The sequence below is a fragment of the Falco peregrinus genome, chromosome 3, assembly GCF_023634155.1.
Source record: "Falco peregrinus isolate bFalPer1 chromosome 3, bFalPer1.pri, whole genome shotgun sequence".
NCBI lineage: Eukaryota > Metazoa > Chordata > Aves > Falconiformes > Falconidae > Falco > Falco peregrinus.
In genome coordinates this window covers 67,401,236-67,417,758 of record NC_073723.1, presented here as the reverse complement: position 1 = coordinate 67,417,758, position 16,523 = coordinate 67,401,236, and the positions used below count along the sequence as shown (strand labels likewise).

General features: G+C 35.9%; 1 long non-coding RNA gene across 2 annotated transcripts in view; it reads right to left on the bottom strand.

The window, feature by feature from the left end:
- Positions 1-15,931, bottom strand: part of LOC129784233 (uncharacterized) — a 41,066-nt gene extending 25,135 nt beyond the window's left edge. The window contains exons 1-3 of one of the 2 annotated variants that reach the window (XR_008746698.1): positions 15,724-15,931; positions 13,043-13,155; positions 11,086-12,784 (exon numbers count right to left, since the gene is read on the bottom strand). This is a non-coding gene — a long non-coding RNA (uncharacterized LOC129784233). Of the gene's footprint in view, positions 1-11,085; positions 12,785-13,042; positions 13,156-15,723 lie in introns of those variants that run through there. The other variant, XR_008746697.1, reaches the window with a different exon arrangement.
- Positions 15,932-16,523: the final 592 nt, after the last annotated feature.

The window sequence follows — 16,523 nt, the reverse complement described above, 5'->3', positions numbered from 1 at the left end:
TGGAGCAGGCCTCTGGCAGGAACTGCAGTCCATGGAGAGGAATCCACACAGGAGCAGGTTTTCTGGCAAGACTTTTGATTCTATATGGGACCCACACTGGAGCAGTCCATTCATGAAGAACTGTACCTCATGGAAAAACAAATACTGGAGAAGTTTTTGAAGAACTGTAGCCCATGGGAAGGATCCATGTTGAAAAAGTTGGTGAAAGACTGAATCCCATGGGTGGTACCCCATGCTGGAGCAGGGAAACAGTGTGAGGAGGAAGGAGTGGCAGAGAAGAGCTGTTTTGGGCTGACCACAACTGTCATTCCCCATTCCCCTGCACCACTCAGGGAGAGGAGGTAGAAGAGTTGGGAGTGAAGCTGACCCTGGGAAGAAGGGATGGGTAGGAGGAAGGTGTTTTAAGAACTGTTTTTATTTATCTTTATCCTACTTTGATTGATTGGAAATAAATTAAATTAACTTCCCTAAGAAGAGTCTATTTTACCAGTGACAGTAATTGGTAAGTGATCTTCCTGTCTTTATCTCTATTGATGAGTTTTTTGTCATATTTCCTTTTACTGTCCTGTTCAGAATGGGGAGTGATGGAGTGGCTTGGTGGGCACCTGGTGGTCAGCCAAGGTTAACCCACCATAAATAAAGGCTGAGGCACTAAGTCACTCTGCAACACAGAGACATAGTATCACTTAGGTTGAAAAAAACCCTTAGGATCATAGAATCCAACCATTAACACTGCCAAGTCCATTACTAAACCACATCCCTAAGTGCCACATCTACATGTCTTTTAAATGCCTCCATGGATGTGACTCAACCACTTCCTTGTGCAGCCTGTGCCAGAGCTTGATAACCCTCTTGGTAAAGAAATGTTTCCTAATATCCAGTCTAAACTTCCCCTGGCACAACTTTAGGCCAGGGGAATTCAGACTGTCTTGTCACTTGTTACTTGGAAGAAGAGACTGACACTATAGTGCTGTCTCCCCCTTCCATCCCTCCACAGCTTGCTCATATATGTGAAGATATCATATAATAAAGCGAACGGTGTCCTGAACGGACTGCCCACATTGTGAGGTTTAGACACGCTCATGGGGAATGCTTCTTTTCTGCTTTCTCACTTTGCGTTGTTCTGCTTCTGACTTAATGATCTGTATAAAAGTGACTATGGGAAACAAAACTATTTTTTGTTTTCTTGTCCATTTAATAACAAAGGAATCCTTCTGCCTGTCCATTTTACGTGTGATTATTAAATTTCTTTTTAAAAAAATACCAAGAAATGCCTACATTTAGGGAGTATTTCTGAATTATTATTTCTATTTTACACATGGGAAGACTGAGGCTCAAGGACCTTTAGAAATGTAATTGTAGTTATACAGTGGCAGAGCCAGGAGTAAAATCAGGATTACCAGAGTGCCACTCCAGTACTCATCCCGTTTTAAGAAATGTTAAATTAAGAGTTAATTTTATAGAAATTACACACACACACACACACACATAAATAAAACAAAAAAGACAGAAAGGAAGAAAAAGAGAAAGGGGAAAGAAGAAGACGACAACAAAGAGGAAACAGAAATTTTTCAGATCCTTTTGCAAATATATTCTCATAAGAAAGACATTCTGAAACAATTGTACAGTACCTAAGTCATGCTAGACAGACCACAGAATAAGCAAGCAAGGTTTTTAATGTTATATGCGAAAAAGGGTAGTCCTTGAAACATCAGTGGCCAAATACAGCTACAGCCTCTGGGTATTAAACTGCCAATAGCATGCAATTGTACAATATGCTTTACGCTCCTCAGCAAGATAATCTTAATTCCCCATTTTCTCCTTTTTATTTTTTTCTTTGCTCTTCCCAAACCTGACACAGAAAGTTATTCTGTTTCTGTATCACTTTCAAAGAAAATTCCAGCGAAGTCTCTAACCCCATATTGTAAAGAGCATTGTTTCCCACAAAATTGAAGGAAAATAGCATACAAATAAGATAGGATTTCCTTTCAGGTTTTTTGACAGTTGTATTTTTGAATATATATGCACAATACTTATTTTCACTTTCCTGCAAGATGATAATCTTGGCTGCATTGTATCTATTTGATGAATCTCTTATTTTTAGCTTGCTACTCTGACTGTGTCACCTGAAATCTCAGGTCACTGCCACTTGCTTCTCACTTTAGTCAATACCACTTAGCTGCCGTTATCAGCTTCGGGTATTTTCTTTCTTTTAATTTTCATGTATGTAATGGTGTTACTTGAAAGTGAAGATGTGGATTCTTTTGGGCTACCCTGTCGTGCCTCGCTTCCAGATGATGTTGATATTTTATCTTCTGTACTTGCTGGCTGCACTTGGCTCCTTTCATTATTTTCTGTTACTTGTTTCCCAGTGAGCAACAACATGATGAACTTAGAGACAAACGCTAAATGAATCACAACAAAAGAGATCCCCAAAGAAAGAATTGATGGAGAGCCACTCAAGCGCTAACATCAGAATTGGGAGAACAATAAAATAAAATATAAAATACAAATAGAAGAATATCATTAGAAAAAGGAGGAAAGGAAAGAGGAAGACCTTAAACATTTAAAGAAGATTAAATATTAGACATTTATTTAAATGAGGCCACATATAATGTCCATTTCCTTTCTCATTAGTAAACCTATTCCATAAACTGACAAAACCAGTTTGCATTTATACACCAAACCTGATCATTTAACAATGTTCTAGCTTTTAGAAAAGATTAATCACCATTAACTTTATATCTGGTTTATATATTATACACATTATTCATATTATAAGTCTATTATTTTAATATGTTAAATTTAAAATGTTCACAATTATGTATTTCTGTATTATGTATTACTGTAAATCAGAAGTAGTTTTACAGGAAAGTAATAAAAAAATTAATTGTCATTTTTCATGCTTTCTGGCAGACACCACTTACTTATATAGCTGAAATCCCAACAATCTTGTTTGCTTTTTAGTCTAACACAGCTCTAGTGACAGATAAGCTGATATAAATTCTTATTCTGGCTTTAAGATTGATTTTATGTGAATTAAATAAAAAATTCTCAAACTCAAAAGAATAAGAATTTTCTTATTTTAGTAATGATAAAACAGGTCTATTATTTTTCATTACTTTTTCATCATACCAAATAAAATTAAAATGTCTGATGTGACCAAAATTGTGGGTTTAATAACCCAAAAAATAGATTAAATACAAGTACGAGCAGCAACAGGTTTTCAGCATTTTTTCCGTTTTCAGAAAGAAAACACTTTTTAAAAATGCTGAGAGGCATTTGGTGATAAGAATAAAGACGCTAGAAGCTGTTTCTGAATTTCATTTCTCAGTTTCCCTTGACTTCAAGCAATTCACTTTAAACTCTCAGAATCAGCTAAACTTAATGCATGCCAGTACTGTAAGCCCTTTCTTCACTTACTCACTTCTGCTTGTCCTCCTTTTTTGGATACAATAAATATACATAAATATATATACATATACATATATATAATAATAATTCCTATTAAATTTGAGTTAAACTGAAAAAATACTGTGTATGGAGTGAAATACACTGTTTTCTAAAATTCTTGCTTTGAACTTTAATCAGCTATCATTTGTGATATATTTTGAGCTCTTTGTCTTATATAAATAATGTTGCTACTTAAAAAAATTATAGTGGGTCTACAATCTAGATCACCATTAACTTTAGACACGAGCAGAAAATAATTTTAGGCAGTCAATGAAGTTTAAATGCCTATGCAACATCATACACTATTAACACAAGATTTTGACAAGCTAATGAAAAAGCAGTGAAGGTATTTTAAATCCATGTAATTTAAGTAATCTCCCTCTTAAGTCTGACAGAACAAAATCAAAATAAGATATAATCACCCAAATCAGAAAGATAAAACCTTTAACGATCTATTTTGACCAACTACCAGTTGCAGCCATAAGTATTTTCTAACTCATACAAGAACATTTTTTCCCTGCTACTCAGAAATAACTAACACACTGAAATCCTAGGTTTAGAAGGCTAAGTATTTGAAAATATTGTGACATATAATCCATAAAACTCTAATATATACTTTCTTATTCAACTATGTATACTACCCTTGATCCATGGATGAGCTGTCTATCTGTTGTCCTTTATGCCAAGTAGCTTGTGTCTTGGTAAAATTCCAGCATGTTTAATTGTAATTTGAAAAATAAATATTACGCCATTATTTTGAACTGAAGAAGTCATTCTACTTCTTTTGTGCCTGAGATATTTGAGGTTTTCTTTACTTTGAGCTCTATTTACCCCTAGAGGTAGATGTATTTCACCAATTAGTGAAATATTTTATATTTTCTGTTTATGTTACAGAAGCGGCACAAACTGATTTAGGGAAAGAATTTTGAAATAAAATTTATAGCTATATAGAAGATAGATGATTAGATAAAGAAATTGTTTTCATGCTGAACATAAAGTGTACAGACTAACACTGAAAACACTGAGCTGAATAAAGTGTGTAATATGGATGTTACTGATGATGCATTTAATAGTCAGAATTCAGATCTTTCATACACTGTAAATGCATGTTTGCTGATTTCTTTCACTGCATACATTCACAGATTTTTTTTTTTATGTAATATGCATTGGTTTGGCAGTAGAAATGTGTCCATACAGCATGGGAAGACAATTTCACCTTAATTTTTCATAGCACGAGTTTGTCCCTGGACTCACTTAAGGCTGCACAAGAAAGTGTATGTTAAGACCTGCGATTCACCTGATGTGCTTCCTTCTGTACTCAGTGAGCACTAGCTGGAGGTTTGTGCTTATCTTTTAAAAAGCATCCTCAGTTTTTCTCCCCAAGACACCATTGGATGCAGCTTCATAGTGTTTTCCTTTTCTGGGTTTGGGAGAAACCCTCACATTACAAGTAGTGCCAATTCTAAACCTACCAATTGCAATCCAGAAGAGATTTAATGCTGTTTTAAAAGCACCAGAGTGGGTGCAGAAACTATATAAATTTCTGCTTTTCACAAGTAAGTTTGCAGCTATATTCATGCATAGTGCAGCAGCTTTGCTTTTAAGACATGACAGCACTAGTGAGAGCTCTAGCTATTGTTAGCTAAAGCATTCTAATGATCACGTCAAATCTCAGCTAGTCTTAGTGCTATCGGTGCTGTCGATGAATAAAGTTAAATGTTAATCCTTGCTCATTTCCAAGGAAGTTCTGCCACCTACCAGCTGAAAATGCATGATCATGGCATCACAAGTCACTGAACTCAGTCAAAATATGAGACTGATAGCAGTAAAAGCAGATAAACACTTAGCTGTAAGACTGTTGTAAAACTAATCTTGACTGATATTAAAAATGGGTTGTTTGGGATTTTTGCTGTTGTGGACTATTACAAAAATATAGTGGTTAGGAAAAAAAAGATTTATTTTAATAGCTATGATAACAGCTGATTGAACACTATATTCTAGTTGTTTTCACCAACAGGTATTTCTTCACTATTCTTTCTAAGGTATTGTCTATAAAGAACAAAATGCTATTGGCTAGTGTTAAGATAAAATTCACCATTAATCACTTCCTTTACATTTGAGAGGTGCGTGTAAAGAAACCCAGGACTGTGCCCTCAGGTTAGGCTTCCACAGCAGTGTGTACTCCCTCAGCACAGATATAAATGACTGTTTAAGGTGTATGTCAGAACAGGTTGCTGACCTGTGTGTCCTCCTTTAAAAATACAAATGAGTCTACCGAATACATGCATTCTATTTATGTACAGGATAGTGAATCAAGTTCTTAATTTGTTTGTGGCTTTTATTAACTACAATAAAATGCTTCTTTTAGGTATGATATAAAACCAAAAAGTGATTCAAAATAAATGCTTTTGCATTCTTTTAATATTTTTGTTTGTTTAAACCAGTTGAGGCATAGTATAACTATGAACCAACACACAGACCTTCTAAACTGCTAGTAAATAATCATCCCTTTCAACAGCTTCTTCCAGAACTCATGCTCTTGAACTAGCAAAGCCATGAGTCACCTGTTCATGCATAACACTGCTATTAAATGGGAAAGCGCATGTTCAGTAACTTCTGTTGTAGCATTCAAAAATTTCATTTAACTGCCAAAAGGATATTCCAGCAGCTAGAATACCGTGGTCATGCTGTGCATCCTCCAGACTACAATGCCAGTGAGGGAAAATGCAAAGCGATAGTAACAAGGGAAATAGTTGGCAGTAGGTGCCACCCAGAGACCCTGAAACACAGATTCTTCCTCTCAGGAGCTCTACCCTGTCTGTGCATAAACTTGCTGACCAGGGTTGGTGAAAAAAACCCAAACAAACAAAAAAACCCAAACCAAAACCCAAGCAAATTCACTTGCTTGGTATCAGTCACTGAGAAATGGAATAAACCCAATACTATTTAAATAAGAAATGTCCCTGTTTGTGCTTTACCTCCATTTGCCCTCAGAAAGCCTTCCCTGCCTGCTTGCTGCCTGCCCTCCGAGGCGTACCACGCAACAGGCATCTACCTGATGAGTCAAGGAGCCTGACCAGGCATCTAACCTTTCATTAAAAAAAAAAAAATAATTCTGACATTACTACCATTTGTGCTATTACAAAACACATAGGATTTACAACTGCAACTTCTACTGAATTTACCATTTATCAATAGAGAAAAAAACGGTCTGTGTTTTAATAAATCATCTGTGTTTATTCAATTCCTTTGCTATTTTGACTAGCGCAGTCTTCCTCAATAATCATCTCTGAAGACAATATCAGGGGCTAATAGCTATAAAATGAAGAGAACAGATCACCCATAATGGAAGCAATAAAAAAGGATTGTATTAAACAGAAATTGCTGGTTTTCCCCCCGTGCAATCTACCAAAAATTAGGCCCCTGTATCTCATATTTCTTTTGCCATTAACATAAATCAACTTAAGCCTAATGGGGAGGAGTCAAGAATCCCATTATTAAAATAGATCTAAATGAATAGCACATAGACAGTGGTAATAATGTGAAACAGTTTTTCAGATGCATTTACTGACAGCATAACATGCCTCTGGGCATAAATTATTGGGAACACATCTTTTAAAGCACACTGAGATTCAAAGAATGCATGCAGATGCCTATTGCTTAGACTAAATTTAATCACCTCCTGCTTGTGACCATTTGGCAGCTTCAGGAAAGTTTTCTCCAGAACTGGCTCTCTGAAGCCAAACTAATAAAGTGCTAATTAAAGAAAGTACATGGAAGACATGAACACTAGGAGCCTGAAGTAATTGGCTACAAAAAAGACAGAGCTGAAACACGTCACTTTCTCTGCTGCTCCTGATTAGGCTCTAATTCAAATACCAATATTTCACTGCACGTCAAGGTGCTTTGGGAAAGATCTCAGACTTTCTCCATGGAGTAGAGGGTCTGCTACAAACATGATACAAATGCTTAAGAAAAAGATCTATATCTAATCCTGTGCTACCATCAGGATAAAGTTTGTGGCAGTCTGGGCAGTATACAGAAAGCTTTTATTTTCATTCCACAGTGGTGACTCAGATCAGATAGAAATAAAGGAAGCCACGATTAAAAAAAAAAAAAAAAAAGAAGGCAAAAAATAGGTTCTGGAATAGAAACCATCTCCCAAGCCTGTCACAACCGAGCAGTAATTAATCTGAGGATCCTTTCATCTGCCTCGCAGGCAAAATGGAAAGGACAACTACTGACACTTTCCTGAAGAAATGGATGAGCAAGAAAGAAGTGAAAATCACTTCCTTCATTTTATTTGAAATGGGTTTTATTGTCCATTTCCTCTTGAGTATCATAAACTTAACTTTGATTGCTGATTACATGAGCTGATGTACAATTTCATTCTTGTTGCTATTGCTGCTGTAGCTCAATAGATTTCCTTCATTTCCTGAGAACAAATCCATTTTCTTATCTGTTTATATTATTATTATTTAATAGCAAGAGAAGATATTTTTGAGGTAAATCTATTCCACATGTGAAACAGGAAATCACGCAACTAACTGGGCAACCACTCACTTTATGATTCAGTAGAGCTGATAATTTAAAGGAAAATTACTTACGTATCAATAACCACACTACATTCATACATTAACACTATCAAGCTACTTACACACACTTATACATACTTACACATACTTAGTCATACATTTAGGCATATGAATTTAACAAGATATGGACCTCTGTTCAATGAAGTTCTTTAAACATATACTTAATCCCACATCTGCTCAACAAACCTAGGTAAATATATATATAATTTGAAGATCGTTCACATGCTACACCAGAGATGATAAAAATAAGATAATTCTAAATTTTGAGTTAGAAAGCCTTGTTTTTGTTAAGGTTTTTCACTGCATTATTTTCAATAGAATACTGTAAATTAGAAAGATATCACAAGAAAACAAAAAATGCAGACTTGTAAAATTATGTGAATTATATTTTGTTATGCTAGGGATAAATTCTACTCTACTTTAACAGTACTTTTAGACCAAATAATACTTTCTCTTTTTTTTTTAAGTTAGTAAACCTGAATCCAAACTGCACCTCAGAAAATATGCAAAACCTCCTCGGTCTTTCAATACAACATGATAAATTATCAATCACAACCATTAAGAAAATGTTAACAAGAGAAGTGGGCTACTAAATGCTTCTAGCAAGGCATTTGGCACAGTTTAATATTTTCTATGGTTACTTTATCATAGTTCAAATTCGATTTCAAAATCCAGTATTTTTCAAGTATTAACATCTTAATTATATTCCTTTCTTCTGACAAAAAGCCCCAAAATATTTTATCAATTTTATTGTCTGAGAGTGATATTTATGTTCATGTTTGTATTTAAATGAAGGCAGGATCCTTAGAAGACAGTTTCCATACCAAAAGATAAAAGCAGTCATAGCCACATATTTTGAAATTTACAAAATACCAACTTTAGTAAACTCTAATGGCTGCCATGACTCACCTAATGGAGTTAACTGATAATTCAATCTTAAGGATAAACAAGAAAGAACAATTTCATGAATGTCACTCTTCACAAAACTTTGTACAAATTCATAGTGCTCACTAGTTTTGATGAGGTGGGGAGACATGATTCTTCATGATAGCACCTCCTGTAAGTATCTACTGCAGTGTTCACTAGATCTAATTGTATTTGAATTTCATTGACCTAGGTCTAATCCTCTCCTTCTGTACTTCCTAATCCTAACCCTTCTGCATTTTGTACAAAATACATAAGCATTAATTGGTATTGCTTATCCAAAATGAGTGCCCTAAACTAGCATCCCAAGGAGCTTCTCATAACCTTATCCTCTAAATACATTGTACTTAAATAGTTCTTGACATTAAAATCGCTATTGATATTGCAACTGAGAAGTAATCCCCACTGCCCTGGTGATAACTTGTTGCCGCATGAAACAAGTTTTTTGAATATGCCGATAGTACGGGCACTCTTCTGGGAAGTGGGAAACAGGAGTGCAAATTTCTTCAAGGCAGAGGAAGGAACTGAATCTGACTGAGAGCCAGTAACAAAATAGCTCAGTCTTCCAGTAATCCATTTTCTTGACTTCTTCTGCAGATGTTTAAAATACAGCTTGACATACAGTAAAACGCTGCATGAAGATCAGAAGGAAGTTTTCAACAGAAAGGAATGCCCGAAACTGTAAGCAAAGCATCAGTGAAACTAATTGCTTCTTAGCATTTCACTTTGGCAAGGGAGTAGAAAATTTATTCCTTTCTCAGCTTGAAGTGTAGAGATAACACATTTCTAGTCTGTTTTAGCCACAACTTAAATATTTTATTCAGAAAAGTTATGCAGAAAAAGGAGGGCAAATGCAGTTTCAAATCTAGAAATGGGAGAGCAAAGTACATTTTGACACACTGCAGCCAGTGAGGTGAATCCCAGTGAAAAGATTTTTCATCCATTCTATGCATACATTATATGTTTTAGGATCATATTTCCTCCTCTTTACAAGACATAGTTCTTTTTATATTCGTAATACCAGCCTTGCAATTACTGGAAAACTTCAGCACTAAGAAGAGGATGCGAGCAACTCTCTAGCACTATCCCCCATTGTGTAACAGCTTGTTTTGGTGTTGGTCTCAAAATAAATTATTATTACAGGAATATGAATGTCTAATGTGAATAGGTAATCATTACACTATTCCTTTTATTAGGTCAAGGCTAGCACGTACCTTCACTTGTCTATAGTCATAATAGATGTGGCTTCTAAAACAAGTAGCCTTTTAAATTTTTCACTGTTATTGTTTCACCCTTCTGGCTCTTTGTCTAGTTGCTGCTGAATCATAGCCACCCAGCTGCATTAAAGCCACACTAGAGATTAGGCCAAGCTTGTTATCTCCTTGATATAAAAAACTTTGTAATAGTTCATAACTTACAATAAGAAAGAGAAAATAAATCCAAGATAAGAAGAAAGCTATCAGTATTCTTAATAATCATTTGAAAAGTATAACAAGATCATGTTTATTGGCTTACAGAAATCACTGTAAAGGGAGGGTGGGATCTCCGCCCTCCCCCCACCACCCCCCCCCAAGAAAAATAAAGGCTACCCCAACGTTATTTAACTGAAATTACCAAAGAAAAGGTGCTCTGTCTTTCTGTCTCTTCCCTCCCTCTCTCCCTTTCCACCCCATCCCTGGTGGGACAAGAGGCATATCCATCAAAACTGAACTGTATCTGCAAAATTACTTTAGATTTCACATGAAGACATTTATTTTAGCCTGATCATTTAATAATATATTCATCTATAAAATATCAAAAAAATCACTGTGAACAGTAAAAATAATGCATCACAGTCAAGGCTGTATGCAGAATCGGTTTGGTAATCTATCCCATATTAGTTGTAGAATAAGTATGAACAGCAGAATTAGATTAGATCCCGAAAACAGTCAAGTTTAATAATACCTGGGATTTTTAGTGTGTTTAAAATAAAGGGAATAAAAATACTGCTGAAAATATTTACATATGCAGCTATTGAGTCAGTTATGTGAAATTTTTTGTCATGCTATTTGATGCATGAATAATGCATTTCAAACTAGTCAGCTTCACTACTTTGTTCCCCTCTCCTTTTTAACATCTTACTTTTAGTAATAATGTTAAGATTAGAAACCTTTTTTTGCACAACATCCTTATTTATTCTTCCATAAAATGCAACTGACCGCAGTAGAATTATACTTCAGGTTACTTAACTCTGTGGTCTTCAATCCATTTCGAAGAAGATGTCCCCATCACCCTTTATTTTTGTTGCACATACTAGAGTATGAATTAGGCTCATGAGCTCCAGGTGGTAGATGTGCCATGATCTTTCTTTGACCTATTTTCTGAACTACAGTTCTGGATAGACCTTTTCATTTTAATACTATATATAGATGCGAAATGAAGTAATCATTTGGGTCAAGAAATTTAGTGCCAAAAATTTGTGTCAGATTTCTATAATGGTGTTATACACAGAAGTTTAGAGCATCTGTGCTGTGACGTGCATTTGAAAGATGGTTATTGTATAGCATAATTTTAATGTTGGTTCCCAATGGCAATGTTAATCTGTAGTATGGATGCTAATGCCATACTCAATTGCAAGACTCACAGTGGCATTAAAGAGAGCAGACACAGGCACATGTATAGTTTTCATTAGGTTTAGTACTAATTTCTGTTGACATATAAGTGAAGCATGTATCACTTTAAGTAGAATTGAAACCTTACATATCATAACTAGTGCATTTTCAAATATAATTCTTATAAGATACCGATAATAAGACATAATTCAATTACTATTAAAGCAATTATTTGTAACCTCTTGGGCTTTGCGGAGAAATTATTTCTTTACATGAGGATTGCCTGCAGTGCAGTTAAAGTGAAATATAAATGAAAAATATTATGCTACCTTTAATAATGAATTATCAGTCTCAAAGTGGAAAGAGAAATGTTACTTTCCAGCAGCCAGAAGGCAGGTGTTCACTTAGCTAATACTTTCAGTGTTTAATTTCCCTGTTTTAGCTTCTGTTATTTCTCTACCTGTGCCTTATTCCCCATTCTTTTTCCATTCCCTATATTCCCAATGTAGTACTCATGCCCACATGCTTTGTGAAGCTTCTGCTCTTTCCCAAGCAAAAAATTTTGCACAGTAGAGAGTATGTAAAAAAAATTTCACTTGTTTAATTCTTTACAAGAGCACTATCATGTGATGCAGTATAAGAAAGCACAGGCATTTGTTGTTTCTGCTATTTCTAGAACTGTCCAAATTGAAAGACCTGCAAAATGTGTTTTCATATATTTTTATCTTTCTCCATCACAGGCAATCTGCATCGGGTGTGAAGTGTTGGACACCCTCCCCTGCATACAATACACCTCAATAATGTCTGTTTCTTCATTTTGCTTCTAGGCAACACCAAAGTTCACTTCTTGGAATATCTTTAATAAGAACAACCATCAAATACTCCAACTTTTCAACAATTTCATGTTGCTAATGAGCATTCATATAACATTGCCCTAGCAGCCCTTAAAGAAACCAATTAAATTAGATATAACCACTGTAAACATCTGTAAAATATTGACACACACACAGCAATTAAATCTCTTAGCAAAGAAAAATGCAAAGATTTAATGAAGCAGTTCACTCATACAGAAATGAGAGTGCCATGACCAAACAGCAGAAGCAATTGAAGAATGTGTTGATGCGGATCAGGCTGGGGAGATACCGAAGAATAAATTAATGTTAGAGCCAGGAATATGCCTACTGGTGGCCACGTTAAGCACTTCCTTTGTCTCTTGATGTTCTGCAAGGAAAACGAGTTTAGCTGGGCTTTAGAAAGACAGATAGGAGAAAAGAAAGACGGAAGGTGGCTAGGGTTAATTAAAAGTGCAGTATATTATCTAATTACTCATTTAGACTTACTGGAGTGAGGAAGTTTGGAATGACGGAATAGAGGAGAGCTGGAGGAAGACCCAGCTCCAACACTGCTACCAGGACAGGTGCTCCCTTATTTCAACCTAGCGCTAACAGCAATTTCCTCACAGTACAGAAACCTCCTTACCCCCAACATCCAGTGCTGAGCTCCTTCAGCCCTTCTAGAAACGTGCATCCAGGTTTCCTCTGCAAACAGCACTCATTCTGGTGAGATGCACAATTGCACAAATCACTGGCTTCCTATGTGCAAAGACAGATATTATTTTTTTTCCCACAGAGAAAAAAAAGGAAGACAATACACTACTTTCACTGTATAAAAAGTCTTCACAAGAATTAGCCTTGAAGGGAAGGCCTGAACCAGAAAGTGTCATCCTCAGCTATTGCAAGTATTTACTTCATATAATCCTCTTAAATAAAGGTCATCCAAACCCATTTTAAAAATGGGCTGCTTTTTTGCCCTCACTATGCTGTTTGGAAAATAATTCAGAATTTCATTGACTGGATATTTAGAAAACCTCCTGTAAATCTATCCATGACCAGTTCAGAGTAATGTATTCTTGTTCCAGCATAGTCCTTTAGTTTATATAACTCTTTTTCTCTGATGTTTGCTCCCTGAGGTATTTATAGGGAGCTTTCAGCTGAGTGAATTCAGTCAAATACTTTTAGTCTCTGCCAATAAGAATAATTATTTTTCATCATGATCATCCTAGAAGCCCTTTTCTGCATTGGCTCCTGTATGACATTATCCCTCTGGAATACCAGATGCACACTGTACACTGGTCTTTAGTACAATACCCTTAAATACCTCCCTAATTCTACTGGAAAAAAATTGCTTGACATATCCTAGGATTGCATTAGCTTGGAAATACACAACTGCTACTGTAGAAAACTACAGAAGAAATATTGGCATTAATAATTCATGTGTTCATTATAAATGTACTGACCATAATAGAATATTTTAGTATTAATTCTAATAACCAGAGGATTGCCTTCTGTTGAACCAAGTGAATCTGTTAAAGTATCCTTGAAATGAAAAATCAGTCTGAAATTCAAGCATTCAGACTCTGCAAATCCTAACTTTAACCTTCATCCTCAGTTCTGGTCCCTGCTCACTTGGCATTGAGCATGAGATTTAGCTGCTCAGCCCCTGATTTCCATAGGACTGATTTCATGGTAATGTATTGCTTAACATCAGTGTTCAGTCAAAATCAGGCTTTCCTATTGAAACAGAAGACAGCATTTTCTGTGTAACGTCTCTCTTTGTAATGTTCTCATACTGGAAATGCTGACAAAATTAACAAATGAAAACAACAAGCAATTGGGCACTACTTCAAGAACATTTGAAGCAGTGGCAGCTTTCAAGGCAGCAGGGAGAACTTCTGTCTTTCTATTCCCAAGATCAGGGAGGATTTTGGGGCAGCGTTAGCTCTCATTACAATTTAATGTCTAGTAGTTGCCAGGCGGAACGGTTTCTTATGGGCCGTGTCAGAAACTGGCATGCAGCATGCTCCAATGATGTCCACTCTGGCAAGAAAAATTATGAAGAGCTTGCTGTATCCCACACGTAACCCATAAAGAGAAATCTCTAGTCACGCTAGAGCAGTTCTTGGTGCTCTTTTCACTTAAGCAACCAAGGATCAGAACCAATATATCAACCAGAAAAAGTTTCTGTGGAAATTAAACCTCTGTTCTATTCTACCACATCAAGTTCATTCATTTCAAAATACCCTGTCATTAAAAAACAAAACCAAAAAACCTAAACCCAACAAAAACAAAACAAGAAAGAAAAAAACACAAACAAAAATAAATTAAAAACTTGGTGTGCATGAAGGTTTCCTGGATCCTCAACAGAAATGTACTAATCACATAATCCTCTGTGCCATTCTTAGCAAACAGGGGATTCCAGGCAAAGCTCGAAATAGGAGAATTAATATTCTAACACTTAATAATCTTAGCAGTTGTAACCCAGTGTCTAACATGTACTGTGGCAATGAACCAGTAAAGCCCATGCAACAGGAATGCCCTCTGTGAAAAAAAATCCCATCCCTCAATTTCCACGGAGCTCAGGTAACAGGAGTATCCATATACTTTATTTCTGTGCTGAGACTGAATGTCTTGATATTCACTGAGAAACAGCAAGTCTCAATGAAGCAACCAATACCTACTTACTTCCATAAAATATATGTACCTGAATGCTACAGCTTTTGGTGTTTCATCTGTTACTTGAAGGCAGCACGTGTACTCTCATAGCCACAGGATAGTTAAGGAGACAGGAATCTACATTAAATAAAATTCTACCTGAAACTAGGTTGGACTGACTTCTCATTGTTCCTTTATATGGTGTGTTAATTTACAACACTGTTCAAAATTGATACAGGAAACCTGAGCGGTAAATTTGTGATTTCCTTTTTACTCTCACACAAGAAACACACAAAGAAACAGCATCTGTCAGCCCACAGGCTGGCTTAATGTATCCAAGATTACCTCATTCATGATTCATTTAGAGTGATAACTCTCCAGGTTAACGAAGATGGAAGTCACTGTTAAAGTGTTTTGGTTGTGGCAAAATTAAGGTTCGTTCAGGTGCCCCATTCCTCAATGTGAAAGTGTATGAGAGCCCTGTTTTTATGCTAACTTTGACAACAAGGTTACCAGCTACCTCTTTTAAAACTTCTAGGATACTTGCAGAATAACTGTAGGACTCATCTCTCTCTCTTAACCAATACATACACATCCCCATGTATAAGCAGCCCACCTATATTTCACCAAGTACATCCGGAAAAATGTCTTTATTTATTTCCTACTTACCTGTGAAAATTTAAGGAGATTCTATATATTCAGCTCTTGAGCAGTATTTTACTGGTTTCAGATATTATTTCCTGAATTTACAAAATACTTATACCTTTTACCTAAGAAAATTGAAATTATACAGAATTTTCATGATGTGGAATATGATCATGCAGTACAGAAAACTGCTAAGAAAGAAAGCAAAATATTGTCACCTCTCAGAGGGACAATCTTGTTTGTACAATATCACATAAAACTGCTGCAAGAAGATTAACAGAGCACTTCTTCCTGTTTCCCCAAAAGAGTCTGTTTTAAAATAAAAGCATTAATAATATTTGAGACACAGTGAAAAAGAGGTAATGACCTTCCTTTACAGATGAATAAAACTAGACTGTGAAGGGAGGAACACTGGTACTGTGGCAGGTGGCCTTCTTTTAGGTCACCCATTGAGCCTCTGGAGAATACAATGAAGAAAACTAGAAAAGACTGAGAACTTGAGAAAGCCTTGAAAACAACCAGCCTCAGGTAACAATCGAAAAGTCAGGCTTGGACTTCATCACTGATTTTTCGTCTGGTAACTGATAGCTGTTGCTATGGCAGCACATTTGCCTAGCACTCTCCCCTCACACACACACACACCCCTCCCCCAAAAGAGGAAGAGCATAAACTCAGATAGACAATAAAGGAAAAGCACTCAAGAAGACAACAAAACATTCTGTAAGCTTCAGTCTACAAGATTTTATGTAAAACAGCTACTGCAGGATTTCTTTCACTTACTACTCCCAAAGGTAAACGTCTAAACACAGAGTTTTGCAATTAAG